This window comes from Pseudophryne corroboree, unplaced genomic scaffold, assembly GCF_028390025.1.
Source record: "Pseudophryne corroboree isolate aPseCor3 unplaced genomic scaffold, aPseCor3.hap2 scaffold_316, whole genome shotgun sequence".
Classification (NCBI taxonomy): domain Eukaryota; kingdom Metazoa; phylum Chordata; class Amphibia; order Anura; family Myobatrachidae; genus Pseudophryne; species Pseudophryne corroboree.
In genome coordinates, this window is record NW_026969839.1 from 143,528 (window position 1) to 168,804 (window position 25,277).

Sequence of the window (25,277 nt, forward strand, 5' to 3'; positions counted from 1 at the left end):
CGCCCTCCCATGTTCATCTGAAAAGATGTGGTCTCCCTGCAGTTGTTGTCCCCAGATGAGAGTTCCCTTGTGCTGCCTCAGTTGAATCTCCTTTACTTGACAGAGATGTGCCTGAGCAGCGGCCCTCACCAGCCCTATCCCAAATCATACTTATTTTGCATAGGAGATACCATGGTCATGAAGATTGTTCTCCAAGGGTGAGGTTCATTCATTGCATTCTGGGTATGCTGACCCCTGTGATTTTCCCAAATGTGGGAAACTCGACTGCATTATTTGTGGTAGTGGGGGACTGTGTTTGTGCTTTCCTCTGGTCAGCTCTGGTAAAAGTCAGATTTCTTTGTCTCAGATCTTCCTCTAGCCTTGTTCTTCTTTCGAGAGTTCCCTGGTGCTGCCTCAGTTGGATCTCCTTCACTTCACAGGGGGGAACCCGAGCAGCGACCCTCCCCAGCTCTAGCCCAACTCCTACTTACCTGCCAGGTGAGATACTATGATCATGAAGGTGTTTCTCCCAGGGCAAGGCTCACCCATTGCACTCTGGGTGTGCTGCCCCTGCGATTTCCCCAAATGTGGGAAACTTGACTGCATAATTTGTGTTTCCCCTGGTCGGCTCTCGTATAATTCAGATCTCTTTGTCTCAGGTCTCTCTCCAGCCTAGTTTGCTGTCTGTTTCCACTTCTCTTTTCTTCAGCCGCTCCCTTCTATACCCTTGTGCACTATCCTGACTTCTCCTCCAGTCTGCTTACTTTGTGCCTTCCAATGCACAATGCAAACTACAGGAAGTGCTGCAGGGCCCACACCCTTTTACTTGCCTTACAGAGCAGCTCTGGAGCTGTTACAGTGCCCAGCTGCTGCAAGAAATCAGCTTGAATGCTTCAGGGGATGGGGCATGGCCAACATGAGCCCCACACCAAAGGAGGGTGGAGGTGTTTAATGCGAACTAGGGGTCATCCAAGCACCGCAAAAGGCCGCCATGCCCTGCACGCCCATTTTCTCTTTTCATATGCAGATGAGAGTTGAAGCCAACTTTGACCCACTGCTTGGATGACATCACCGTATGCAAATCCGTCTTCTGCAGAACTTCCCCCAGGAATGCTTGCACTAGTTGTTGCATTTGGTTTGTTGTTTGGGGGTGCTTCAGTATTAGGCAGCCTTCTGCCCTCCCATGTTCATCTGAAAATATGTGTTCTCCCTGCAGTTGTTGTCCCCAGATGAGAGTTCCCTTGTGCTGCCTCACTTGAATCTCCTTTACTTGACAGAGATGTGCATGAGCAGCGGCCCTCCCCAGCCCTATTCCAAATCATACTTATTTTGCATAGGAGATACCATGGTCATGAAGATTGTTCTCCCAGGGTGAGGTTCATTCATTGCATTTTGGGTATGCTGACCCCTGTGATTTCCCCAAATGTGGGAAACTTGACTGCATTATTTGTGGTAGTGGGGGACTGTGTTTGTGCTTTCCTCTGGTCAGCTCTGGTAAAAGTCAGATTTCTTTGTCTCAGATTTTCCTCTAGCCTTGTTCTTCTTTCGAGAGTTCCCTTGTGCTGCCTCAGTTGGATCTCCTTCACTTTACAGGGGGGTACCCGAGCAGCGACCCTCCCCAGCTCTAGCCCAACTCCTACTTACCTGCCAGGTGAGATACTATGATCATGAAGGTGCTTCTCCCAGGGAAAGGCTCACCCATTGCACTCTGGGTGTGCTGCCCCTGCGATTTCCCCAAATGTGGGAAACTTGACTGCATAATTTGTGTTTCCCTTGGTCGGCTCTCGTATAATTCAGATCTCTTTGTCTCAGGTCTCTCTCCAGCCTAGTTTGCTGTCTGTTTCCACTTCTCTTTTCTTCAGCCGCTCCCTTCTATACCCTTGTGCACTATCCTGACTTCTCCTCCCGTCTGCTTACTTTGTGCCTTCCAATGCACAATGCAAACTACAGGTAGTGCTTCAGGGCCCACACCCTTTTACTTGCCTTACAGAGCAGCTCTGGAGCTGTTACAGTGCCCAGCTGCTGCAAGAAATCAGCTTGAATGCTTCAGGGGATGGGGCATGGCCAACATGAGCCCCACACCAAAGGAGGGTGGGGGTGTTTAATGCGAACTAGGGGTCATCCAAGCACTGCAAAAGGCCGCCATGCCCTGCATGCCCCTTTTCTCTTTTCATATGCAGATGAGGGTTCCAGTCAACTTTGGCCCACTGCTTGGATAACATCACCATATGCAAATCCGTCTGCTGCAGACCTTCCCCCAGGAGTGCTTGTACTAGTTGTTGCATATGGTTTGATATTTGATGGTGCTTCAGTATTAGGCAGCCTTCCGCCCTCCCATGTTCATCTGAAAAGATGTGGTCTCCCTGCAGTTGTTGTCCCCAGATGAGAGTTCCTTTGTGCTGCCTCAGTTGAATCTCCTTTGCTTGACAGAGATGTGCCTGAGCAGCGGCCCTCACCAGCCCTATCCCAAATCATACTTATTTTGCATAGGAGATACCATGGTCATGAAGATTGTTCTCCCAGGGTGAGGTTCATTCATTGCATTCTGGGTATGCTGACCCCTGTGATTTTCCCAAATGTGGGAAACTCGACTGCATTATTTGTGGTAGTGGGGGACTGTGTTTGTGCTTTCCTCTGGTCAGCTCTGGTAAAAGTCAGATTTCTTTGTCTCAGATCTTCCTCTAGCCTTGTTCTTCTTTCGAGAGTTCCCTGGTGCTGCCTCAGTTGGATCTCCTTCACTTCACAGGGGGGAACCCGAGCAGCGACCCTCCCCAGCTCTAGCCCAACTCCTACTTACCTGCCAGGTGAGATACTATGATCATGAAGGTGCTTCTCCCAGGGCAAGGCTCACCCATTGCACTCTGGGTGTGCTGCCCCTGCGATTTCCCCAAATGTGGGAAACTTGACTGCATAATTTGTGTTTCCCCTGGTCGGCTCTCGTATAATTCAGATCTCTTTGTCTCAGGTCTCTCTCCAGCCTAGTTTGCTGTCTGTTTCCACTTCTCTTTTCTTCAGCCGCTCCCTTCTATACCCTTGTGCACTATCCTGACTTCTCCTCCCGTCTGCTTACTTTGTGCCTTCCAATGCACAATGCGAACTACAGGTAGTGCTGCAGGGCCCACACCCTTTTACTTGCCTTACAGAGCAGCTCTGGAGCTGTTACAGTGCCCAGCTGCTGCAAGAAATCAGCTTGAATGCTTCAGGGGCTGGGGCATAGCCAACATGAGCCCCACACCAAAGGAGGGTGGAGGTGTTTAATGCAAACTAGGGGTCAGCCAAGCGCCGCAAAAGGCCACCATGCCCTGCACGCCCCTTTTCTCTTTTCATATGCAGACGAGGGTTGAAGCCAACTTTGACCCACTGCTTGGATGACATCACCATATGCAAATCCATCTGCGGCAGGCCTTCCCCCAGGAATGCTTGCACTAGTTGTTGCATTTGGTTTGTTGTTTGGGGGTGCTTCAGTATTAGGCAGCCTTCTGCCCTCCCATGTTCATCTGAAAATATATGTTCTCCCTGCAGTTGTTGTCCCAAGATGAGAGTTCCCTTGTGCTGCCTCAGTTGAATCTCCTTTACTTGACAGAGATGTGCATGAGCAGCGGCCCTCCCCAGCCCTATTCCAAATCATACTTATTTTGCATAGGAGATACCATGGTCATGAAGATTTTTCTCCCAGGGTGAGGTTCATTCATTGCATTTTGGGTATGCTGACCCCTGTGATTTCCCCAAATGTCGGAAACTTGACTGCATTATTTGTGGTAGTGGGAGACTGTGTTTGTGCTTTCCTCTGGTCAGCTCTGGTAAAAGTCAGATTTCTTTGTCTCAGATTTTCCTTTAGCCTTGTTCTTCTTTCGAGAGTTCCCTTGTGCTGCCTCAGTTGGATCTCCTTCACTTTACAGGGGGGTACCCGAGCAGCGACCCTCCCCAGCTCTAGCCCAACTCCTACTTACCTGCCAGGTGAGATACTATGATCATGAAGGTGCTTCTCCCAGGGCAAGGCTCACCCATTGTACTCTGGGTGTGATGCTCCTGCGATTTCCCCAAATGTGGGAATCTTGACTGCATAATTTGTGTTTCCCCTGGTCGGCTCACGTATAATTCAGATCTCTTTGTCTCAGGTCTCTCTCCAGCCTAGTTTTCTGTCTGTTTCCACTTCTCTTTTCTTCAGCCGCTCCCTTCTATACCCTTGTGCACTATCCTGACTTCTCCTCCCATCTGCTTACTTTGTGCCTTCCAATGCACAATGCAAACTACAGGTAGTGCTGCAGGGCCCACACCCTTTTACTTGCCTTACAGAGCAGCTCTGGAGCTGTTACAGTGCCCAGCTGCTGCAAGAAATCAGCTTGAATGCTTCAGGGGCTGGGGCATAGCCAACATGAGCCCCACACCGAAGGAGGGTGGAGGTGTTTAATGCGAACTAGGGGTCATCCAAGCACCGCAAAAGGCCGCCATGCCCTGCACGCCCCTTTTCTCTTTTCATATGCAGATGAGGGTTGAAGCCAACTTTGACCCACTGCTTGGATGACATCACCGTATGCAAATCCATCTTCTGCAGAACTTCCCCCAGGAATGCTTGTACTAGTTGTTGCATTTGGTTTGTTGTTTGGGGGTGCTTCAGTATTAGGCAGCCTTCTGCCCTCCCATGTTCATCTGAAAATATGTGTTCTCCCTGCAGTTGTTGTCCCCAGATGAGAGTTCCCTTGTGCTGCCTCAGTTGAATCTCCTTTACTTGACAGAGATGTGCATGAGCAGCGGCCCTTCCCAGCCCTATTCCAAATCATACTTATTTTGCATAGGAGATACCATGGTCATGAAGATTGTTCTCCCAGGGTGAGGTTCATTCATTGCATTTTGGGTATGCTGACCTCTGTGATTTCCCCAAATGTGGGAAACTTGACTGCATTATTTGTGGTAGTGGGGGACTGTGTTTGTGCTTTCCTCTGGTCAGCTCTGGTAAAAGTCAGATTTCTTTGTCTCAGATTTTCCTCTAGCCTTGTTCTTCTTTCGAGAGTTCCCTTGTGCTGCCTCAGTTGGATCTCCTTCACTTTACAGGGGGGTACCCGAGCAGCGACCCTCCCCAGCTCTAGCCCAACTCCTACTTACCTGCCAGGTGAGATACTATGATCATGAAGGTGCTTCTCCCAGGGCAAGGCTCACCCATTGCACTCTGGGTGTGCTGCTCCTGCGATTTCCCCAAATGTGGGAAACTTGACTGCATAATTTGTGTTTCCCCTGGTCGGCTCTCGTATAATTCAGATCTCTTTGTCTCAGGTCTCTCTCCAGCCTAGTTTGCTGTCTGTTTCCACTTCTCTTTTCTTGAGCCGCTCCCTTCTATGCCCTTGCGCACTATCCTGACTTCTCCTCCTGTCTGCTTACTTTGTGCCTTCCAACGCACAATGCGAACTACAGGTAGTGCTGCAGGGCCCACACCCTTTTACTTGCCTTACAGAGCAGCTCTGGAGCTGTTACAGTGCCCAGCTGCTGCAAGAATTCAGCTTGAATGCTTCAGGGGCTGGGGCATAGCCAACATGAGCCCCACACCAAAGGAGGGTGGAGGTGTTTAATGCAAACTAGGGGTCAGCCAAGCGCCGCAAAAGGCCACCATGCCCTGCACGCCCCTTTTCTCTTTTCATATGCAGACGAGGGTTGAAGCCAACTTTGACCAACTGCTTGGATGACATCACCATATGCAAATCCATCTGCGGCAGGCCTTCCCCCAGGAATGCTTGCACTAGTTGTTGCATTTGGTTTGTTGTTTGGGGGTGCTTCAGTATTAGGCAGCCTTCTGCCCTCCCATGTTCATCTGAAAATATATGTTCTCCCTGCAGTTGTTGTCCCAAGATGAGAGTTCCCTTGTGCTGCCTCAGTTGAATCTCCTTTACTTGACAGAGATGTGCATGAGCAGCGGCCCTCCCCAGCCCTCTTCCAAATCATACTTATTTTGCATAGGAGATACCATGGTCATGAAGATTTTTCTCCCAGGGTGAGGTTCATTCATTGCATTTTGGGTATGCTGACCCCTGTGATTTCCCCAAATGTGGGAAACTCGACTGCATTATTTGTGGTAGTGGGAGGCTGTGTTTGTGATTTCTTCTGGTCAGCTCTAGTAAAAGTCAGATTTCTTTGTTTCAGATTTTCCTTTAGCCTTGTTCTTCTTTCGAGAGTTCCCTTGTGCTGCCTCAGTTGGATCTCCTTCACTTTACAGGGGGGTACCCGAGCAGCGACCCTCCCCAGCTCTAGCCCAACTCCTACTTACCTGCCAGGTGAGATACTATGATCATGAAGGTGCTTCTCCCAGGGCAAGGCTCACCCATTGTACTCTGGGTGTGCTGCTCCTGCGATTTCCCCAAATGTGGGAAACTTGACTGCATAATTTGTGTTTCCCCTGGTCGGCTCTCGTATAATTCAGATCTCTTTGTCTCAGGTCTCTCTCCAGCCTAGTTTGCTGTCTGTTTCCACTTCTCTTTTCTTCAGCCGCTCCCTTCTATACCCTTGTGCACTATCCTGACTTCTCCTCCAGTCTGCTTACTTTGTGCCTTCCAATGCACAATGCAAACTACAGGAAGTGCTGCAGGGCCCACACCCTTTTACTTGCCTTACAGAGCAGCTCTGGAGCTGTTACAGTGCCCAGCTGCTGCAAGAAATCAGCTTGAATGCTTCAGGGGATGGGGCATGGCCAACATGAGCCCCACACCAAAGGAGGGTGGAGGTGTTTAATGCGAACTAGGGGTCATCCAAGCACCGCAAAAGGCCGCCATGCCCTGCACGCCCATTTTCTCTTTTCATATGCAGATGAGGGTTGAAGCCAACTTTGACCCACTGCTTGGATGACATCACCGTATGCAAATCCGTCTTCTGCAGAACTTCCCCCAGGAATGCTTGCACTAGTTGTTGCATTTGGTTTGTTGTTTGGGGGTGCTTCAGTATTAGGCAGCCTTCTGCCCTCCCATGTTCATCTGAAAATATGTGTTCTCCCTGCAGTTGTTGTCCCCAGATGAGAGTTCCCTTGTGCTGCCTCAGTTGAATCTCCTTTACTTGACAGAGATGTGCATGAGCAGCGGCCCTCCCCAGCCCTATTCCAAATCATACTTATTTTGCATAGGAGATACCATGGTCATGAAGATTGTTCTCCCAGGGTGAGGTTCATTCATTGCATTTTGGGTATGCTGACCCCTGTGATTTCCCCAAATGTGGGAAACTTGACTGCATTATTTGTGGTAGTGGGGGACTGTGTTTGTGCTTTCCTCTGGTCAGCTCTGGTAAAAGTCAGATTTCTTTGTCTCAGATTTTCCTCTAGCCTTGTTCTTCTTTCGAGAGTTCCCTTGTGCTGCCTCAGTTGGATCTCCTTCACTTTACAGGGGGGTACCCGAGCAGCGACCCTCCCCAGCTCTAGCCCAACTCCTACTTACCTGCCAGGTGAGATACTATGATCATGAAGGTGCTTCTCCCAGGGAAAGGCTCACCCATTGCACTCTGGGTGTGCTGCCCCTGCGATTTCCCCAAATGTGGGAAACTTGACTGCATAATTTGTGTTTCCCTTGGTCGGCTCTCGTATAATTCAGATCTCTTTGTCTCAGGTCTCTCTCCAGCCTAGTTTGCTGTCTGTTTCCACTTCTCTTTTCTTCAGCCGCTCCCTTCTATACCCTTGTGCACTATCCTGACTTCTCCTCCCGTCTGCTTACTTTGTGCCTTCCAATGCACAATGCAAACTACAGGTAGTGCTTCAGGGCCCACACCCTTTTACTTGCCTTACAGAGCAGCTCTGGAGCTGTTACAGTGCCCAGCTGCTGCAAGAAATCAGCTTGAATGCTTCAGGGGATGGGGCATGGCCAACATGAGCCCCACACCAAAGGAGGGTGGGGGTGTTTAATGCGAACTAGGGGTCATCCAAGCACTGCAAAAGGCCGCCATGCCCTGCATGCCCCTTTTCTCTTTTCATATGCAGATGAGGGTTCCAGTCAACTTTGGCCCACTGCTTGGATAACATCACCATATGCAAATCCGTCTGCTGCAGACCTTCCCCCAGGAGTGCTTGTACTAGTTGTTGCATATGGTTTGATATTTGATGGTGCTTCAGTATTAGGCAGCCTTCCGCCCTCCCATGTTCATCTGAAAAGATGTGGTCTCCCTGCAGTTGTTGTCCCCAGATGAGAGTTCCCTTGTGCTGCCTCAGTTGAATCTCCTTTGCTTGACAGAGATGTGCCTGAGCAGCGGCCCTCACCAGCCCTATCCCAAATCATACTTATTTTGCATAGGAGATACCATGGTCATGAAGATTGTTCTCCCAGGGTGAGGTTCATTCATTGCATTCTGGGTATGCTGACCCCTGTGATTTTCCCAAATGTGGGAAACTCGACTGCATTATTTGTGGTAGTGGGGGACTGTGTTTGTGCTTTCCTCTGGTCAGCTCTGGTAAAAGTCAGATTTCTTTGTCTCAGATCTTCCTCTAGCCTTGTTCTTCTTTCGAGAGTTCCCTGGTGCTGCCTCAGTTGGATCTCCTTCACTTCACAGGGGGGAACCCGAGCAGCGACCCTCCCCAGCTCTAGCCCAACTCCTACTTACCTGCCAGGTGAGATACTATGATCATGAAGGTGCTTCTCCCAGGGCAAGGCTCACCCATTGCACTCTGGGTGTGCTGCCCCTGCGATTTCCCCAAATGTGGGAAACTTGACTGCATAATTTGTGTTTCCCCTGGTCGGCTCTCGTATAATTCAGATCTCTTTGTCTCAGGTCTCTCTCCAGCCTAGTTTGCTGTCTGTTTCCACTTCTCTTTTCTTCAGCCGCTCCCTTCTATACCCTTGTGCACTATCCTGACTTCTCCTCCCGTCTGCTTACTTTGTGCCTTCCAATGCACAATGCGAACTACAGGCAGTGCTGCAGGGCCCACACCCTTTTACTTGCCTTACAGAGCAGCTCTGGAGCTGTTACAGTGCCCAGCTGCTGCAAGAAATCAGCTTGAATGCTTCAGGGGCTGGGGCATAGCCAACATGAGCCCCACACCAAAGGAGGGTGGAGGTGTTTAATGCAAACTAGGGGTCAGCCAAGCGCCGCAAAAGGCCACCATGCCCTGCACGCCCCTTTTCTCTTTTCATATGCAGACGAGGGTTGAAGCCAACTTTGACCCACTGCTTGGATGACATCACCATATGCAAATCCATCTGCGGCAGGCCTTCCCCCAGGAATGCTTGCACTAGTTGTTGCATTTGGTTTGTTGTTTGGGGGTGCTTCAGTATTAGGCAGCCTTCTGCCCTCCCATGTTCATCTGAAAATATATGTTCTCCCTGCAGTTGTTGTCCCAAGATGAGAGTTCCCTTGTGCTGCCTCAGTTGAATCTCCTTTACTTGACAGAGATGTGCATGAGCAGCGGCCCTCCCCAGCCCTATTCCAAATCATACTTATTTTGCATAGGAGATACCATGGTCATGAAGATTTTTCTCCCAGGGTGAGGTTCATTCATTGCATTTTGGGTATGCTGACCCCTGTGATTTCCCCAAATGTCGGAAACTTGACTGCATTATTTGTGGTAGTGGGAGACTGTGTTTGTGCTTTCCTCTGGTCAGCTCTGGTAAAAGTCAGATTTCTTTGTCTCAGATTTTCCTTTAGCCTTGTTCTTCTTTCGAGAGTTCCCTTGTGCTGCCTCAGTTGGATCTCCTTCACTTTACAGGGGGGTACCCGAGCAGCGACCCTCCCCAGCTCTAGCCCAACTCCTACTTACCTGCCAGGTGAGATACTATGATCATGAAGGTGCTTCTCCCAGGGCAAGGCTCACCCATTGTACTCTGGGTGTGATGCTCCTGCGATTTCCCCAAATGTGGGAATCTTGACTGCATAATTTGTGTTTCCCCTGGTCGGCTCACGTATAATTCAGATCTCTTTGTCTCAGGTCTCTCTCCAGCCTAGTTTTCTGTCTGTTTCCACTTCTCTTTTCTTCAGCCGCTCCCTTCTATACCCTTGTGCACTATCCTGACTTCTCCTCCCATCTGCTTACTTTGTGCCTTCCAATGCACAATGCAAACTACAGGTAGTGCTGCAGGGCCCACACCCTTTTACTTGCCTTACAGAGCAGCTCTGGAGCTGTTACAGTGCCCAGCTGCTGCAAGAAATCAGCTTGAATGCTTCAGGGGCTGGGGCATAGCCAACATGAGCCCCACACCGAAGGAGGGTGGAGGTGTTTAATGCGAACTAGGGGTCATCCAAGCACCGCAAAAGGCCGCCATGCCCTGCACGCCCCTTTTCTCTTTTCATATGCAGATGAGGGTCGAAGCCAACTTTGACCCACTGCTTGGATGACATCACCGTATGCAAATCCATCTTCTGCAGAACTTCCCCCAGGAATGCTTGCACTAGTTGTTGCATTTGGTTTGTTGTTTGGGGGTGCTTCAGTATTAGGCAGCCTTCTGCCCTCCCATGTTCATCTGAAAATATGTGTTCTCCCTGCAGTTGTTGTCCCCAGATGAGAGTTCCCTTGTGCTGCCTCAGTTGAATCTCCTTTACTTGACAGAGATGTGCATGAGCAGCGGCCCTTCCCAGCCCTATTCCAAATCATACTTATTTTGCATAGGAGATACCATGGTCATGAAGATTGTTCTCCCAGGGTGAGGTTCATTCATTGCATTTTGGGTATGCTGACCTCTGTGATTTCCCCAAATGTGGGAAACTTGACTGCATTATTTGTGGTAGTGGGGGACTGTGTTTGTGCTTTCCTCTGGTCAGCTCTGGTAAAAGTCAGATTTCTTTGTCTTAGATTTTCCTCTAGCCTTGTTCTTCTTTCGAGAGTTCCCTTGTGCTGCCTCAGTTGGATCTCCTTCACTTTACAGGGGGGTACCCGAGCAGCGACCCTCCCCAGCTCTAGCCCAACTCCTACTTACCTGCCAGGTGAGATACTATGATCATGAAGGTGCTTCTCCCAGGGCAAGGCTCACCCATTGCACTCTGGGTGTGCTGCTCCTGCGATTTCCCCAAATGTGGGAAACTTGACTGCATAATTTGTGTTTCCCCTGGTCGGCTCTCGTATAATTCAGATCTCTTTGTCTCAGGTCTCTCTCCAGCCTAGTTTGCTGTCTGTTTCCACTTCTCTTTTCTTGAGCCGCTCCCTTCTATGCCCTTGCGCACTATCCTGACTTCTCCTCCTGTCTGCTTACTTTGTGCCTTCCAACGCACAATGCGAACTACAGGTAGTGCTGCAGGGCCCACACCCTTTTACTTGCCTTACAGAGCAGCTCTGGAGCTGTTACAGTGCCCAGCTGCTGCAAGAATTCAGCTTGAATGCTTCAGGGGCTGGGGCATAGCCAACATGAGCCCCACACCAAAGGAGGGTGGAGGTGTTTAATGCAAACTAGGGGTCAGCCAAGCGCCGCAAAAGGCCACCATGCCCTGCACGCCCCTTTTCTCTTTTCATATGCAGACGAGGGTTGAAGCCAACTTTGACCAACTGCTTGGATGACATCACCATATGCAAATCCATCTGCGGCAGGCCTTCCCCCAGGAATGCTTGCACTAGTTGTTGCATTTGGTTTGTTGTTTGGGGGTGCTTCAGTATTAGGCAGCCTTCTGCCCTCCCATGTTCATCTGAAAATATATGTTCTCCCTGCAGTTGTTGTCCCAAGATGAGAGTTCCCTTGTGCTGCCTCAGTTGAATCTCCTTTACTTGACAGAGATGTGCATGAGCAGCGGCCCTCCCCAGCCCTCTTCCAAATCATACTTATTTTGCATAGGAGATACCATGGTCATGAAGATTTTTCTCCCAGGGTGAGGTTCATTCATTGCATTTTGGGTATGCTGACCCCTGTGATTTCCCCAAATGTGGGAAACTCGACTGCATTATTTGTGGTAGTGGGAGGCTGTGTTTGTGATTTCTTCTGGTCAGCTCTAGTAAAAGTCAGATTTCTTTGTTTCAGATTTTCCTTTAGCCTTGTTCTTCTTTCGAGAGTTCCCTTGTGCTGCCTCAGTTGGATCTCCTTCACTTAACAGGGGGGTGTCCAAGCAGCGACCCTCCCTAGCTCTAGCCCAACTCCTACTTACCTGCCAGGTGAGATACTATGATCATGAAGGTGCTTCTCCCAGGGCAAGGCTCACCCATTGCACTCTGGGTGTGCTGCCCCTGCGATTTCCCTAAATGTGGGAAACTTGACTGCATAATTTGTGTTTCCCCTGGTCGGCTCTCGTATAATTCAGATCTCTTTGTCTCAGATCTCTCTCCAGCCTAGTTTGCTGTCTGTTTCCACTTCTCTTTTCTTCAGCCGCTCCCTTCTATACCCTTGTGCACTATCCTGACTTCTCCTCCCGTCTGCTTACTTTGTGCCTTCCAATGCACAATGCAAACTACAGGTAGTGCTGCAGGGCCCACACCCTTTTACTTGCCTTACAGAGCGTCTCTGGAGCTGTTACAGTGCCCAGCTGCTGCAAGAAATCTGCTTGAATGCTTCAGGGGATGGGACATGGCCAACATGAGCCCCACACCAAAGGAGGGTGGAGCAGAAGGCTGCCTAATACTGAAGCACCCCCAAACAACAAACCAAATGCAACAACTAGTGCAAGCATTCCTGGGGGAAGGCCTGCCGCAGATGGATTTGCATATGGTGATGTCATCCAAGCAGTGGGTCAAAGGTGGCTTCAACCCTCGTCTGCATATAAAAACAGAAAAGGGGCGTGCAGGGCATGGTGGCCTTTTGCGGCGCTTGACTGACCCCTAGTTTGCATTAAACACCTCCACCCTCCTTCGGTGTGGGGCTCATGTTGGCTATGCCCCAGCCCCTGAAGCATTCAAGCTGATTTCTTGCAGCAGCTGGCCACTGTAACAGCTCCAGAGCTGCTCTGTAAGGCAAGTAAAAGGGTGTGGGCCCTGCAGCACTACCTGTAGTTTGCATTGTGCATTGGAAGGCACAAAGTAAGCAGACGGGAGGAGAAGTCAGGATAGTGCACAAGGGTATAGAAGGGAGCGGCTGAAGAAAAGAGAAGTGGAAACAGACAGCAAACTAGGCTGGAGAGAGACCTGAGACAAAGAGATCTGAATTATACGAGAGCCGACCAGGGGAAACACAAATTATGCAGTCAAGTTTCCCACATTTGGGGAAATCGCAGGAGCAGCACACCCAGAGTACAATGGGTGAGCCTTGCCCTGGGAGAAGCACCTTCATGATCATAGTATCTCACCTGGCAGGTAAGTAGGAGTTGGGCTAGAGCTGGGGAGGGTCGCTGCTCGGGTACCCCCCTGTAAAGTGAAGGAGATCCAACTGAGGCAGCACAAGGGAACTCTCGAAAGAAGAACAAGGCTAAAGGAAAATCTGAGACAAAGAAATCTGACTTTTACCAGAGCTGACCAGAAGAAATCACAAACACAGCCTCCCACTACCACAAATAATGCAGTCAAGTTTCCCACATTTGGGGAAATCACAGGGGTCAGCATACCCAAAATGCAATGAATAAACCTCACCCTGGGAGAAAAATCTTCATGACCATGGTATCTCCTATGCAAAATAAGTATGATTTGGAATAGGGCAGGGGAGGGCCGCTGCTCATGCACATCTCTGTCAAGTAAAGGAGATTTAACTGAGGCAACACAAGGGAACTCTCATCTGGGGACAACAACTGCAGGGAGAACATATATTTTCAGATGAACATGGGAGGGCAGAAGGCTGCCTAATACTGAAGCACCCCCAAACAACAAACCAAATGCAACAACTAGTGCAAGCATTCCTGGGGGAAGGCCTGCCGCAGATGGATTTGCATATGGTGATGTCATCCAAGCAGTGGGTCAAAGTTGGCTTCAACCCTCGTCTGCATATGAAAAGAGAAAAGGGGCGTGCAGGGCATGGCGGCCTTTTGCGGTGCTTGGATGACCCCTAGTTCGCATTAAACACCTCCACCCTCTTTTGGTGTGGGGCTCATGTTGGCCATGCCCCATCCCCTGAAGCATTCAAGCAGATTTCTTGCAGCAGCTGGGCACTGTAACAGCTCCAGAGCTGCTCTGTAAGGCAAGTAAAAGGGTGTGGGCCCTGCAGCACTACCTGTAGTTTGCATTGTGCATTGGAAGGCACAAAGTAAGCAGACGGGAGGAGAAGTCAGGATAGTGCACAAGGTTATAGAAGGGAGCGGCTGAAGAAAAGAGAAGTGGAAACAGACAGCAAACTAGGCTGGAGAGAGACCTGAGACAAAGAGATCTGAATTATACGAGAGCCGACCAGGGGAAACACAAATTATGCAGTCAAGTTTCCCACATTTGGGGAAATCGCAGGGGCAGCACACCCAGAGTGCAATGGGTGAGCCTTGCCCTGGGAGAAGCACCATCATGATCATAGTATCTCACCTGGCAGGTAAGTAGGAGTTGGGCTAGAGCTGGGGAGGGTCTCTGCTCGGGCACCCCCCTGTCAAGTGAAGGAGATCCAACTGAGGAAGCACAAGGGAACTCTCAAAAGAAGAACAAGGCTAGAGGAAGATCTGAAACAAAGAAATCTGACTTTTACCAGAGCTGACCAGAGGAAAACACAAACACAGTCCCCCACTACCACAAATAAAGCAGTCGAGTTTCCCACATTTGGGGAAATCACAGGGGTCAGCATACCCAGAATGCAATGAATGAACCTCACCCTGGGAGAATAATCTTCATGACCATGGTATGTCCTATGCAAAATAAGTATGATTTGGGATAGAGCTGGGGTGGGCCGCTGCTCAGGCACATCTCTGTCAAGTTAAGGAGATTCAACTGAGGCAGCACAAGGGAACTCTCATCTGGGGACAACAACTGCAGGGAGAACACATATTTTCAGATGAACATGGGAGGGCAGAAGGCTGCCTAATACTGAAGCACCCCCAAACAACAAACCAAATGCAACAACTAGTGCAAGCATTCCTGGGGGAAGTTCTGCAGAAGACGGATTTGCATACGGTGATGTCATCCAAGCAGTGGGTCAAAGTTGGCTTCAACCCTCATCTGCATATGAAAAGAGAAAAGGGGCGTGCAGGGCATGGCGGCTTTTTGCGGTGCTTGGATGACCCCTAGTTCGCATTAAACACCTCCACCTTCCTTTGGTGTGGGGCTCATGTTGGCCATGCCCCATCCCCTGAAGCATTCAAGCTGATTTCTTGCAGCAGCTGGGCACTGTAACAGCTCCAGAGCTGCTCTGTAAGGCAAGTAAAAGGGTGTGGGCCCTGCAGCACTACCTGTAGTTTGCATTGTGCATTGGAAGGCACAAAGTAAGCAGACGGGAGGAGAAGTCAGGATAGTGCACAAGGGTATAGAAGGGAGCGGCTGAAGAAAAGAGAAGTGGAAACAGACAGCAAACTAGGCTGGAGAGAGACCTGAGACAAAGAGATCTGAATTATACGAGAGCCGACCAGGGGAAACACAAATTATGCAGTCAAGTTTCCCACATTTGGGGAAATCGCAGGAGCAGCACACCCAGAGTACAATGGGTGAGCCTTGCCCTGGGAGAAGCACCTTCATGATCATAGTATCTCACCTGGCAGGTAAGTAGGAGTTGGGCTAGAGCTGGGGAGGGTCGCTGCTCGGGTACCCCCCTGTAAAGTGAAGGAGATCCAACTGAGGCAGCACAAGGGAACTCTCGAAAGAAGAACAAGGCTAAAGGAAAATCTGAGACAAAGAAATCTGACTTTTACCAGAGCTGACCAGAGGAAAGCACAAACACAGTCTCCCACTACCACAAATAATGCAGTCAAGTTTCCCACATTTGGGGAAATCACAGGGGTCAGCATACCCAAAATGCAATGAATGAACCTCACCCTGGGAGAAAAATCTTCATGACCATGGTATCTCCTATGCAAAATAAGTATGATTTGGAATAGGGCTGGGGAGGGCCGCTGCTCATGCACATCTCTGTCAAGTAAAGGAGATTCAACTGAGGCAGCACAAGGGAACTCTCATCTTGGGACAACAACTGCAGGGAGAACACATATTTTCAGATGAACATGGGAGGGCAGAAGGCTGCCTAATACTGAAGCACCCCCAAACAACAAACCAAATGCAACAACTAGTGCAAGCATTCCTGGGGGAAGTTCTGCAGAAGACGGATTTGCATACGGTGATGTCATCCAAGCAGTGGGTCAAAGTTGGCTTCAACCCTCATCTGCATATGAAAAGAGAAAAGGGGCGTGCAGGGCATGGCGGCCTTTTGCGGTGCTTGGATGACCCCTAGTTCGCATTAAACACCTCCACCCTCCTTTGGTGTGGGGCTCATGTTGGCCATGCCCCATCCCCTGAAGCATTCAAGCTGATTTCTTGCAGCAGCTGGGCACTGTAACAGCTCCAGAGCTGCTCTGTAAGGCAAGTAAAAGGGTGTGGGCCCTGCAGCACTACCTGTAGTTTGCATTGTGCATTGGAAGGCACAAAGTAAGCAGACGGGAGGAGAAGTCAGGATAGTGCACAAGGGTATAGAAGGGAGTGGCTGAAGAAAAGAGAAGTGGAAACAGACAGCAAACTAGGCAGGAGAGAGACCTGAGACAAAGAGATCTGAATTATACGAGAGCCGACCAGGGGAAACACAAATTATGCAGTCAAGTTTCCCACATTTGGGGAAATCGCAGGAGCAGCACACCCAGAGTACAATGGGTGAGCCTTGCCCTGGGAGAAGCACCTTCATGATCATAGTATCTCACCTGGCAGGTAAGTAGGAGTTGGGCTAGAGCTGGGGAGGGTCGCTGCTCGGGTACCCCCCTGTAAAGTGAAGGAGATCCAACTGAGGCAGCACAAGGGAACTCTCGAAAGAAGAACAAGGCTAAAGGAAAATCTGAGACAAAGAAATCTGACTTTTACCAGAGCTGACCAGAGGAAAGCACAAACACAGTCTCCCACTACCACAAATAATGCAGTCAAGTTTCCCACATTTGGGGAAATCACAGGGGTCAGCATACCCAAAATGCAATGAATGAACCTCACCCTGGGAGAAAAATCTTCATGACCATGGTATCTCCTATGCAAAATAAGTATGATTTAGAATAGGGCTGGGGAGGGCCGCTGCTCATGCACATCTCTGTCAAGTAAAGGAGATTCAACTGAGGCAGCACAAGGGAACTCTCATCTTGGGACAACAACTGCAGGGAGAACACATATTTTCAGATGAACATGGGAGGGCAGAAGGCTGCCTAATACTGAAGCACCTCCAAACAACAAACCAAATGCAACAACTAGTGCAAGCATTCCTGGGGGAAGGCCTGCCGCAGATGGATTTGCATATGGTGATGTCATCCAAGCAGTGGGTCAAAGTTGGCTTCAACCCTCGTCTGCATATGAAAACAGAAAAGGGGCGTGCAGGGCATGGTGGCCTTTTGTGGCGCTTGTCTGACCCCTAGTTTGCATTAAACACCTCCACCCTCCTTCGGTGTGGGGCTCATGTTGGCTATGCCCCAGCCCCTGAAGCATTCAAGCTGATTTCTTGCAGCAGCTGGGCACTGTAACAGCTCCAGAGCTGCTCTGTAAGGCAAGTAAAAGGGTGTGGGCCCTGCAGCACTACCTGTAGTTTGCATTGTGCATTGGAAGGCACAAAGTAAGCAGACGGGAGGAGAAGTCAGGATAGTGCACAAGGGTATAGAAGGGAGCGGCTGAAGAAAAGAGAAGTGGAAACAGACAGCAAACTAGGCTGGAGAGAGACCTGAGACAAAGAGATCTGAATTATACGAGAGCCGACCAGGGGAAACACAAATTATGCAGTCAAGTTTCCCACATTTGGGGAAATCGCAGGAGCAGCACACCCAGAGTACAATGGGTGAGCCTTGCCCTGGGAGAAGCACCTTCATGATCATAGTATCTCACCTGGCAGGTAAGTAGGAGTTGGGCTAGAGCTGGGGAGGGTCGCTGCTCGGGTACCCCCCTGTAAAGTGAAGGAGATCCAACTGAGGCAGCACAAGGGAACTCTCGAAAGAAGAACAAGGCTAAAGGAAAATCTGAGACAAAGAAATCTGACTTTTACCAGAGCTGACCAGAGGAAAGCACAAACACAGTCTCCCACTACCACAAATAATGCAGTCAAGTTTCCCACATTTGGGGAAATCACAGGGGTCAGCATACCCAAAATGCAATGAATGAACCTCACCCTGGGAGAAAAATCTTCATGACCATGGTATCTCCTATGCAAAATAAGTATGATTTGGAATAGGGCTGGGGAGGGCCGCTGCTCATGCACATCTCTGTCAAGTAAAGGAGATTCAACTGAGGCAGCACAAGGGAACTCTCATCTTGGGACAACAACTGCAGGGAGAACACATATTTTCAGATGAACATGGGAGGGCAGAAGGCTGCCTAATACTGAAGCACCTCCAAACAACAAACCAAATGCAACAACTAGTGCAAGCATTCCTGGGGGAAGGCCTGCCGCAGATGGATTTGCATATGGTGATGTCATCCAAGCAGTGGGTCAAAGTTGGCTTCAACCCTCGTCTGCATATGAAAACAGAAAAGGGGCGTGCAGGGCATGGTGGCCTTTTGCGGCGCTTGTCTGACCCCTAGTTTGCATTAAACACCTCCACCCTCCTTCGGTGTGGGGCTCATGTTGGCTATGCCCCAGCCCCTGAAGCATTCAAGCTGATTTCTTGCAGCAGCTGGGCACTGTAACAGCTCCAGAGCTGCTCTGTAAGGCAAGTAAAAGGGTGTGGGCCCTGCAGCACTACCTGTAGTTTGCATTGTGCATTGGAAGGCACAAAGTAAGCAGACGGGAGGAGAAGTCAGGATAGTGCACAAGGGTATAGAAGGGAGCGGCTGAAGAAAAGAGAAGTGGAAACAGACAGCAAACTAGGCTGGAGAGAGACCTGAGACAAAGAGATCTGAATTATACGAGAGCCGACCAGGGGAAACACAAATTATGCAGTCAAGTTTCCCACATTTGGGGAAATCGCAGGAGCAGCACACCCAGAGTACAATGGGTGAGCCTTGCCCTGGGAGAAGCACCTTCATGATCATAGTATCTCACCTGGCAGGTAAGTAGGAGTTGGGCTAGAGCTGGGGAGGGTCGCTGCTCGGGTACCCCCCTGTAAAGTGAAGGAGATCCAACTGAGGCAGCACAAGGGAACTCTCGAAAGAAGAACAAGGCTAAAGGAAAATCTGAGACAAAGAAATCTGACTTTTACCAGAGCTGACCAGAGGAAAGCACAAACACAGTCTCCCACTACCACAAATAATGCAGTCAAGTTTCCCACATTTGGGGAAATCACAGGGGTCAGCATACCCAAAATGCAATGAATGAACCTCACCCTGGGAGAAAAATCTTCATGACCATGGTATCTCCTATGCAAAATAAGTATGATTTGGAATAGGGCTGGGGAGGGCCGCTGCTCATGCACATCTCTGTCAAGTAAAGGAGATTCAACTGAGGCAGCACAAGGGAACTCTCATCTTGGGACAACAACTGCAGGGAGAACACATATTTTCAGATGAACATGGGAGGGCAAAAGGCTGCCTAATACTGAAGCACCCCCAAACAACAAACCAAATGCAACAACTAGTGCAAGCATTCCTGGGGGAAGTTCTGCAGAAGACGGATTTGCATACGGTGATGTCATCCAAGCAGTGGGTCAAAGTTGGCTTCAACCCTCATCTGCATATGAAAAGAGAAAAGGGGCGTGCAGGGCATGGCGGCCTTTTGCGGTGCTTGGATGACCCCTAGTTCGCATTAAACACCTCCACCCTCCTTTGGTGTGGGGCTCATGTTGGCCATGCCCCATCCCCTGAAGCATTCAAGCTGATTTCTTGCAGCAGCTGGGCACTGTAACAGCTCCAGAGCTGCTCTGTAAGGCAAGTAAAAGGGTGTGGGCCCTGCAGCACTACCTGTAGTTTGCATTGTGCATTGGAAGGCACAAAGTAAGCAGACGGGAGGAGAAGTCAGGATAGTGCACAAGGGTATAGAAGGGAGCGGCTGAAGAAAAGAGAAGTGGAAACAGACAGCAAACTAGGCTGGAGAGAGACCTGAGACAAAGAGATCTGAATTATACGAGAGCCGACCAGGGGAAACACAAATTATGCAGTCAAGTTTCCCACATTTGGGGAAATCGCAGGGGCAGCACACCCAGAGTGCAATGGGTGAGCCTTGCCCTGGGAGAAGCACCTTCATGATCATAGTATCTCACCTGGCAGGTAAGTAGGAGTTGGGCTAGAGCTGGGGAAAGTCGCTGTTCGGGCACCCCCCTGTCAAGTGAAAGAGATCCAACTGAGGCAGCACAAGGGAACTCTCGAAAGAAGAACAAGGCTAGAGGAAGATCTGAGACAAAGAAATCTGACTTTTTCCAGAGCTGACCAGAGGAAAGCACAAACACAGTCCCCACTACCACAAATAATGCAGTCGAGTTTCCCACATTTGGGGAAATCACAGGGGTCAGCATACCCAAAATGCAATGAATGAACCTCACCCTGGGAGAACAATCTTCATGACCATGGTATCTCCTATGCAAAATAAGTATGATTTGGGATAGGGCTGGGGAGGGCCGCTGCTCATGCACATCTCTGTCAAGTAAAGGAGATTCAACTGAGGCAGCACAAGGAAACTCTCATCTGGGGACAACAACTGCAGGGAGAACACATATTTTCAGATGAACATGGGAGGGCAGAAGGCTGCCTAATACTGAAGCACCCCCAAACAACAAACCAAATGCAACAACTAGTACAAGCATTCCTGGGGGAAGTTCTGCAGAAGACGGAATTGCATACGGTGATGTCATCCAAGCAGTGGGCCAAAGTTGGCTGGAACCCTCATCTGCATATGAAAAGAGAAAAGGGGTATGCAGGGCATGGCGGCCTTTTGCGGCGCTTGGATGACCCTTAGTTCGCATTAAACACCTCCACCCTCCTTCGGTGTGGGGCTCATGTTGGCCATGCCCCATCCCCTGAAGCATTCAAGCTGATTTCTTGCAGCAGCTTGGCACTGTAACAGCTCCAGAGCTGTTCAGTAAGGCAAGTAAAAGGGTGTGGGCCCTGCAGCACTACCTGTAGTTTGCATTGCGCATTGGAAGGCACAAAGTAAGCAGACAGGAGGAGAAGTCAGGATAGTGCACAAGGGTATAAAAGGGAGCGGCTCAAGAAAAGAGAAGTTGAAACAGACAGCAAACTAGGCTGGAGAGAGACCTGAGACAAAGAGATCTGAATTATACGAGACCTGACCAGGGGAAACACAAATTATGCAGTCAAGTTTCCCACATTTGGGGAAATCGCAGGGGCAGCACACCCAGAGTGCAATGGGTGAGCCTTGCCCTGGGAGAAGCACCTTCATGATCATAGTATCTCACCTGGCAGGTAAGTAGGAGTTGGGCTAGAGCTGGGGAGGGTCGCTGCTCGGGCACCCCCCTGTCAAGTGAAGGAGATCCAACTGAGGCAGCACAAGGAAACTCTCGAAAGAAGAACAAGGCTAGAGGAAGATCTGAAACAAAGAAATTTGACTTTTACCAGAGCTGACCAGAGGAAAACACAAACACAGTCCCCCACTACCAACAAATAAAGCAGTCGCGTTTCCCACATTTGGGGAAATCACAGGGGTCAGCATACCCAGAATGCAATGAATGAACCTCACCCTGGGAGAGTAATCTTCATGACCATGGTATCTCCTATGCAAAATAAGTATGATTTGGGATAGGGCTGGGGAGGGCCGCTGCTCATGCACATCTCTGTCAAGTAAAGGAGATTCAACTGAGGCAGCACAAGGGAACTCTCATCTGGGGACAACAACTGCAGGGAGAACACATATTTTCAGATGAACATGGGAGGGCAGAAGGCTGCCTAATACTGAAGCACCCCCAAACAACAAACCAAATGCAACAACTAGTGCAAGCATTCCTGGGGGAAGTTCTGCAGAAGACGGATTTGCATACGGTGATGTCATCCAAGCAGTGGGTCAAAGTTGGCTTCAACCCTCATCTGCATATGAAAAGAGAAAAGGGGCGTGCAGGGCATGGCGGCCTTTTGCGGTGCTTGGATGACCCTAGTTCGCATTAAACACCCCCACCCTCCTTTGGTGTGGGGCTCATGTTGGCCATGCCCCATCCCCTGAAGCATTCAAGCTGATTTATTGCAGCAGCTGGGCACTGTAACAGCTCCAGAGCTGCTATGAACGGCAAGTAAAAGAGTGTGGGCCCTGCAGCACTACCTGTAGTTTGCATTGTGCATTGGAAGGCACAAAGTAAGCAGACGGGAGAAGTCAGGATAGTGCGCAAGGGCATAGAAGGGAGCGGCTCAAGAAAAGAGAAGTTGAAACAGACAGCAAACTAGGCTGGAGAGAGACCTGAGACAAAGAGATCTGAATTATACGAGAGCCGACCAGGGGAAACACAAATTATGCAGTCAAGCTTCCCACATTTGGGGAAATCAGAGTGCAATGGGTGAGCCTTGCCCTGGGAGAAGCACCTTCATGATCATAGTATCTCACCTGGCAGGTAAGTAGGAGTTGGGCTAGAGCTGGGGAGGGTCGCTGCTCGGGCACCCCCCTGTCAAGTGAAAGAGATCCAACTGAGGCAGCACAAGGGAACTCTCGAAAGAAGAACAAGGCTAGAGGAAGATCTGAGACAAATAAATCTGACTTTTACCAGAGCTGACCAGAGGAAAGCACAAACACAGTCCCCCACTACCACAAATAATGCAGTCGAGTTTCCCACATTTGGGGAAATCACAGGGGTCAGCATACCCAGAATACAATGAATGAACCTCACCCTGGGAGAACAATCTTCATGACCATGGTATCTCCTATGCAAAATAAGTATGATTTGGGATAGGGCTGGGGAGGGCCGCTGCTCAGGCACATCTCTGTCAAGTAAAGGAGATTCAACTGAGGCAGCACAAGGGAACTCTCATCTGGGGACAACAACTGCAGGGAGAACACATATTTTCAGATGAACATGGGAGGGCAGAAGGCTGCCTAATACTGAAGCACCCCCAAACAACAAACCAAATGCAACAACTAGTGCAAGCATTCCTGGGGGAAGGCCTGCAGCAGATGGATTTGCATACGGTGATGTCATCCAAGCAGTGGGTCAAAGTTGGCTTCAACCCTCGTCTGCATATGAAAAGAGAAAAGGGGCGTGCAGGGCATGGCGGCCTTTTGCGGCGCTTGGATGACCCCTAGTTCACATTAAACACCTCCACCCTCCTTCGGTGTGGGGCTCATGTTGGCTATGCCCCAGCCCCTGAAGCATTCAAGCTGATTTCTTGCAGCAGCTGGGCACTGTAACAGCTCCAGAGCTGCTCTGTACGGCAAGTAAAAGGGTGTGGGCCCTGCAGCACTACCTGTAGTTTGCATTGTGCATTGGAAGGCACAAAGTAAGCAGACAGGAGGAGAAGTCAGGATAGTGCACAAGGGTATAAAAGGGAGGGGCTCATGAAAAAAGAAGTGGAAACAGACAGCAAACTAGGCTGGAGAGAGACCTGAGACAAAGAGATCTGAATTATACGAGAGCTGACCAGGGGAAACACAAATTATGCAGTCAAGCTTCCCACATTTGGGGAAATCGCAGGGGCACCACACCCAGAGTGCAATGGGTGAGCCTTGCCCTGGGAGAAGCACCTTCATGATCAAAGTGTCTCACCTGGCAGGTAAGTAGGAGTTGGGCTAGAGCTGGGGAGGGTCGCTGCTCTGGCACCCCCCTGTCAAGTGAAAGAGATCCAACTGAGGCAGCACAAGGGAACTCTCGAAAGAAGAACAAGGCTAGAGGAAGATCTGAGACAAATAAATCTGACTTTTACCAGAGCTGTCCAGAGGAAAGCACAAACACAGTCCCCCACTACCACAAATAATGCAGTCGTGTTTCCCACATTTGGGGAAATCACAGGGGTCAGCATACCCAGAATGCAATGAATGAACCTCACCCTGGGAGAACAATCTTCATGACCATGGTATCGCCTATGCAAAATAAGTATGATTTGGGATAGGGCTGGGGAGGGCCGCTGCTCAGGCACATCTCTGTCAAGTAAAGGAGATTCAACTGAGGCAGCACAAGGGAACTCTCATCTGGGGACAACAACTGCAGGGAGAACACATATTTCCAGATAAACATGGGAGGGCAGAAGGCTGCCTAATACTGAAGCACCCCCAAACAACAAACCAAATGCAACAACTAGTACAAGCATTCCTGGGGGAAGGCCAGCAGCAGATGGATTTGCATATGGTGATGTCATCCAAGCAGTGGGTCAAAGTTGGCTTCAACCCTCGTCTGCATATGAAAAGAGAAAAGCGGCGTGCAGGGCATGGCGGCCTTTTGCGGCGCTTGGATGACCCCTAGTTCGCATTAAACACCTCCACCCTCCTTCGGTGTGGGGCTCATGTTGGCTATGCCCCAGCCCCTGAAGCATTCAAGCTGATTTCTTGCAGCAGCTGGGCACTGTAACAGCTCCAGAGCTGCTCTGAACGGCAAGTAAAAGGGTGTGGGCCCTGCAGCACTACCTGTAGTTTGCATTGTGCATTGGAAGGCACAAAGTAAGCAGACGGGAGAAGTCAGGATAGTGCGCAAGGGCATAGAAGGGAGCGGCTCAAGAAAAGAGAAGTTGAAACAGACAGCAAACTAGGCTGGAGAGAGACCTGAGACAAAGAGATCTGAATTATATGAGAGCCGACCAGGGGAAACACAAATTATGCAGTCAAGTTTCCCACATTTGGGGAAATCGCAGGAGCAGCACACCCAGAGTGCAATGGGTGAGCCTTGCCCTGGGAGAAGCACCTACATGATCATAGTATCTCACCTGCCAGGTAAGTAGAAGTTGGGCTAGAGCTGGGGAGGGTCGCTGCTCGGGTACCCCCCTGTCAAGTGAAGGAGATCCAACTGAGGCAGCACAAGGGAACTCTCGAAAGAAGAACAAGGCTAGAGGAAGATCTGAGACAAATAAATCTGACTTTTACCAGAGCTGACCAGAGGAAAGCACAAACACAGTCCCCCACTACCACAAATAATGCAGTCGAGTTTCCCACATTTGGGGAAATCACAGGGGTCAGCATACCCAGAATGCAATGAATGAGCCTCACCCTGGGAGAACAATCTTCATGACCATGGTATCTCCTATGCAAAATAAGTATGATTTGGGATAGGGCTGGGGAGGGCCGCTGCTCAGGCACATCTCTGTCAAGTAAAGGAGATTCAACTGAGGCAGCACAAGGGAACTCTCATCTGGGGACAACAACTGCAGGGAGAACACAAATTTTCAGATGAACATGGGAGGGCAGAAGGCTGCCTAATAATGAAGCACCCCCAAACAACAAACCAAATGCAACAACTAGTGCAAGCATTCCGGGGGGAAGGCCTGCAGCAGATGGATTTGCATACGGTGATGTCATCCAAGCAGTGGGTCAAAGTTGGCTTCAACCCTCGTCTGCATATGAAAAGAG

General features: G+C 49.9%; 40 non-coding genes and 3 pseudogenes across 40 annotated transcripts; 22 read left to right on the forward strand and 21 right to left on the reverse strand.

Annotated features, from left to right (window-relative positions):
- Positions 1-146: 146 nt before the first annotated feature.
- Positions 147-310, forward strand: LOC135017604 (U1 spliceosomal RNA). Its single transcript, XR_010215401.1, has one exon. It is a non-coding gene; the product is annotated as a U1 spliceosomal RNA (small nuclear RNA).
- A 152-nt stretch (positions 311-462) lies between these two features.
- On the forward strand, positions 463-625 carry LOC135017384 (U1 spliceosomal RNA). Its single transcript, XR_010215210.1, has one exon. It is a non-coding gene; the product is annotated as a U1 spliceosomal RNA (small nuclear RNA).
- Positions 626-1,299: 674 nt separating this feature from the next.
- LOC135017605 (U1 spliceosomal RNA) lies at positions 1,300-1,463 on the forward strand. The gene has a single exon (XR_010215402.1). It is a non-coding gene; the product is annotated as a U1 spliceosomal RNA (small nuclear RNA).
- Positions 1,464-1,615: 152 nt separating this feature from the next.
- On the forward strand, positions 1,616-1,778 carry LOC135017434 (U1 spliceosomal RNA). Its single transcript, XR_010215259.1, has one exon. It is a non-coding gene; the product is annotated as a U1 spliceosomal RNA (small nuclear RNA).
- Positions 1,779-2,452: 674 nt separating this feature from the next.
- Positions 2,453-2,616, forward strand: LOC135017370 (U1 spliceosomal RNA). The gene has a single exon (XR_010215198.1). It is a non-coding gene; the product is annotated as a U1 spliceosomal RNA (small nuclear RNA).
- A 152-nt stretch (positions 2,617-2,768) lies between these two features.
- Positions 2,769-2,931, forward strand: LOC135017395 (U1 spliceosomal RNA). The gene has a single exon (XR_010215220.1). It is a non-coding gene; the product is annotated as a U1 spliceosomal RNA (small nuclear RNA).
- Positions 2,932-3,605: 674 nt separating this feature from the next.
- On the forward strand, positions 3,606-3,769 carry LOC135017365 (U1 spliceosomal RNA). The gene has a single exon (XR_010215193.1). It is a non-coding gene; the product is annotated as a U1 spliceosomal RNA (small nuclear RNA).
- A 152-nt stretch (positions 3,770-3,921) lies between these two features.
- LOC135017539 (U1 spliceosomal RNA) lies at positions 3,922-4,073 on the forward strand (annotated as a pseudogene).
- A 685-nt stretch (positions 4,074-4,758) lies between these two features.
- On the forward strand, positions 4,759-4,922 carry LOC135017284 (U1 spliceosomal RNA). The gene has a single exon (XR_010215114.1). It is a non-coding gene; the product is annotated as a U1 spliceosomal RNA (small nuclear RNA).
- A 152-nt stretch (positions 4,923-5,074) lies between these two features.
- LOC135017413 (U1 spliceosomal RNA) lies at positions 5,075-5,237 on the forward strand. The gene has a single exon (XR_010215238.1). It is a non-coding gene; the product is annotated as a U1 spliceosomal RNA (small nuclear RNA).
- A 674-nt stretch (positions 5,238-5,911) lies between these two features.
- Positions 5,912-6,075, forward strand: LOC135017343 (U1 spliceosomal RNA). Its single transcript, XR_010215171.1, has one exon. It is a non-coding gene; the product is annotated as a U1 spliceosomal RNA (small nuclear RNA).
- Positions 6,076-6,227: 152 nt separating this feature from the next.
- LOC135017453 (U1 spliceosomal RNA) lies at positions 6,228-6,390 on the forward strand. Its single transcript, XR_010215274.1, has one exon. It is a non-coding gene; the product is annotated as a U1 spliceosomal RNA (small nuclear RNA).
- Positions 6,391-7,064: 674 nt separating this feature from the next.
- LOC135017606 (U1 spliceosomal RNA) lies at positions 7,065-7,228 on the forward strand. Its single transcript, XR_010215403.1, has one exon. It is a non-coding gene; the product is annotated as a U1 spliceosomal RNA (small nuclear RNA).
- Positions 7,229-7,380: 152 nt separating this feature from the next.
- Positions 7,381-7,543, forward strand: LOC135017435 (U1 spliceosomal RNA). Its single transcript, XR_010215260.1, has one exon. It is a non-coding gene; the product is annotated as a U1 spliceosomal RNA (small nuclear RNA).
- A 674-nt stretch (positions 7,544-8,217) lies between these two features.
- LOC135017382 (U1 spliceosomal RNA) lies at positions 8,218-8,381 on the forward strand. Its single transcript, XR_010215209.1, has one exon. It is a non-coding gene; the product is annotated as a U1 spliceosomal RNA (small nuclear RNA).
- Positions 8,382-8,533: 152 nt separating this feature from the next.
- On the forward strand, positions 8,534-8,696 carry LOC135017396 (U1 spliceosomal RNA). Its single transcript, XR_010215221.1, has one exon. It is a non-coding gene; the product is annotated as a U1 spliceosomal RNA (small nuclear RNA).
- Positions 8,697-9,370: 674 nt separating this feature from the next.
- On the forward strand, positions 9,371-9,534 carry LOC135017366 (U1 spliceosomal RNA). Its single transcript, XR_010215194.1, has one exon. It is a non-coding gene; the product is annotated as a U1 spliceosomal RNA (small nuclear RNA).
- A 152-nt stretch (positions 9,535-9,686) lies between these two features.
- LOC135017540 (U1 spliceosomal RNA) lies at positions 9,687-9,838 on the forward strand (annotated as a pseudogene).
- Positions 9,839-10,523: 685 nt separating this feature from the next.
- Positions 10,524-10,687, forward strand: LOC135017285 (U1 spliceosomal RNA). Its single transcript, XR_010215115.1, has one exon. It is a non-coding gene; the product is annotated as a U1 spliceosomal RNA (small nuclear RNA).
- A 152-nt stretch (positions 10,688-10,839) lies between these two features.
- On the forward strand, positions 10,840-11,002 carry LOC135017414 (U1 spliceosomal RNA). Its single transcript, XR_010215239.1, has one exon. It is a non-coding gene; the product is annotated as a U1 spliceosomal RNA (small nuclear RNA).
- Positions 11,003-11,676: 674 nt separating this feature from the next.
- Positions 11,677-11,840, forward strand: LOC135017344 (U1 spliceosomal RNA). Its single transcript, XR_010215172.1, has one exon. It is a non-coding gene; the product is annotated as a U1 spliceosomal RNA (small nuclear RNA).
- A 152-nt stretch (positions 11,841-11,992) lies between these two features.
- On the forward strand, positions 11,993-12,155 carry LOC135017441 (U1 spliceosomal RNA). Its single transcript, XR_010215264.1, has one exon. It is a non-coding gene; the product is annotated as a U1 spliceosomal RNA (small nuclear RNA).
- An 828-nt stretch (positions 12,156-12,983) lies between these two features.
- On the reverse strand, positions 12,984-13,146 carry LOC135017454 (U1 spliceosomal RNA). Its single transcript, XR_010215275.1, has one exon. It is a non-coding gene; the product is annotated as a U1 spliceosomal RNA (small nuclear RNA).
- Positions 13,147-13,298: 152 nt separating this feature from the next.
- Positions 13,299-13,462, reverse strand: LOC135017338 (U1 spliceosomal RNA). The gene has a single exon (XR_010215166.1). It is a non-coding gene; the product is annotated as a U1 spliceosomal RNA (small nuclear RNA).
- Positions 13,463-14,136: 674 nt separating this feature from the next.
- On the reverse strand, positions 14,137-14,299 carry LOC135017442 (U1 spliceosomal RNA). The gene has a single exon (XR_010215265.1). It is a non-coding gene; the product is annotated as a U1 spliceosomal RNA (small nuclear RNA).
- A 152-nt stretch (positions 14,300-14,451) lies between these two features.
- On the reverse strand, positions 14,452-14,615 carry LOC135017347 (U1 spliceosomal RNA). Its single transcript, XR_010215175.1, has one exon. It is a non-coding gene; the product is annotated as a U1 spliceosomal RNA (small nuclear RNA).
- A 674-nt stretch (positions 14,616-15,289) lies between these two features.
- Positions 15,290-15,452, reverse strand: LOC135017455 (U1 spliceosomal RNA). Its single transcript, XR_010215276.1, has one exon. It is a non-coding gene; the product is annotated as a U1 spliceosomal RNA (small nuclear RNA).
- A 152-nt stretch (positions 15,453-15,604) lies between these two features.
- LOC135017326 (U1 spliceosomal RNA) lies at positions 15,605-15,768 on the reverse strand. Its single transcript, XR_010215155.1, has one exon. It is a non-coding gene; the product is annotated as a U1 spliceosomal RNA (small nuclear RNA).
- A 674-nt stretch (positions 15,769-16,442) lies between these two features.
- On the reverse strand, positions 16,443-16,605 carry LOC135017456 (U1 spliceosomal RNA). Its single transcript, XR_010215277.1, has one exon. It is a non-coding gene; the product is annotated as a U1 spliceosomal RNA (small nuclear RNA).
- Positions 16,606-16,757: 152 nt separating this feature from the next.
- On the reverse strand, positions 16,758-16,921 carry LOC135017327 (U1 spliceosomal RNA). Its single transcript, XR_010215156.1, has one exon. It is a non-coding gene; the product is annotated as a U1 spliceosomal RNA (small nuclear RNA).
- A 674-nt stretch (positions 16,922-17,595) lies between these two features.
- Positions 17,596-17,758, reverse strand: LOC135017457 (U1 spliceosomal RNA). Its single transcript, XR_010215278.1, has one exon. It is a non-coding gene; the product is annotated as a U1 spliceosomal RNA (small nuclear RNA).
- Positions 17,759-17,910: 152 nt separating this feature from the next.
- Positions 17,911-18,074, reverse strand: LOC135017328 (U1 spliceosomal RNA). The gene has a single exon (XR_010215157.1). It is a non-coding gene; the product is annotated as a U1 spliceosomal RNA (small nuclear RNA).
- A 674-nt stretch (positions 18,075-18,748) lies between these two features.
- LOC135017458 (U1 spliceosomal RNA) lies at positions 18,749-18,911 on the reverse strand. Its single transcript, XR_010215279.1, has one exon. It is a non-coding gene; the product is annotated as a U1 spliceosomal RNA (small nuclear RNA).
- A 152-nt stretch (positions 18,912-19,063) lies between these two features.
- LOC135017329 (U1 spliceosomal RNA) lies at positions 19,064-19,227 on the reverse strand. The gene has a single exon (XR_010215158.1). It is a non-coding gene; the product is annotated as a U1 spliceosomal RNA (small nuclear RNA).
- A 674-nt stretch (positions 19,228-19,901) lies between these two features.
- LOC135017397 (U1 spliceosomal RNA) lies at positions 19,902-20,064 on the reverse strand. Its single transcript, XR_010215222.1, has one exon. It is a non-coding gene; the product is annotated as a U1 spliceosomal RNA (small nuclear RNA).
- Positions 20,065-20,217: 153 nt separating this feature from the next.
- LOC135017611 (U1 spliceosomal RNA) lies at positions 20,218-20,379 on the reverse strand. Its single transcript, XR_010215408.1, has one exon. It is a non-coding gene; the product is annotated as a U1 spliceosomal RNA (small nuclear RNA).
- Positions 20,380-21,053: 674 nt separating this feature from the next.
- On the reverse strand, positions 21,054-21,216 carry LOC135017408 (U1 spliceosomal RNA). The gene has a single exon (XR_010215233.1). It is a non-coding gene; the product is annotated as a U1 spliceosomal RNA (small nuclear RNA).
- A 152-nt stretch (positions 21,217-21,368) lies between these two features.
- On the reverse strand, positions 21,369-21,533 carry LOC135017426 (U1 spliceosomal RNA). Its single transcript, XR_010215251.1, has one exon. It is a non-coding gene; the product is annotated as a U1 spliceosomal RNA (small nuclear RNA).
- A 968-nt stretch (positions 21,534-22,501) lies between these two features.
- Positions 22,502-22,665, reverse strand: LOC135017601 (U1 spliceosomal RNA). The gene has a single exon (XR_010215398.1). It is a non-coding gene; the product is annotated as a U1 spliceosomal RNA (small nuclear RNA).
- A 674-nt stretch (positions 22,666-23,339) lies between these two features.
- On the reverse strand, positions 23,340-23,502 carry LOC135017537 (U1 spliceosomal RNA). The gene has a single exon (XR_010215345.1). It is a non-coding gene; the product is annotated as a U1 spliceosomal RNA (small nuclear RNA).
- Positions 23,503-23,654: 152 nt separating this feature from the next.
- LOC135017316 (U1 spliceosomal RNA) lies at positions 23,655-23,818 on the reverse strand. Its single transcript, XR_010215145.1, has one exon. It is a non-coding gene; the product is annotated as a U1 spliceosomal RNA (small nuclear RNA).
- A 692-nt stretch (positions 23,819-24,510) lies between these two features.
- LOC135017381 (U1 spliceosomal RNA) lies at positions 24,511-24,652 on the reverse strand (annotated as a pseudogene).
- Positions 24,653-24,804: 152 nt separating this feature from the next.
- On the reverse strand, positions 24,805-24,968 carry LOC135017599 (U1 spliceosomal RNA). Its single transcript, XR_010215396.1, has one exon. It is a non-coding gene; the product is annotated as a U1 spliceosomal RNA (small nuclear RNA).
- Positions 24,969-25,277: the final 309 nt, after the last annotated feature.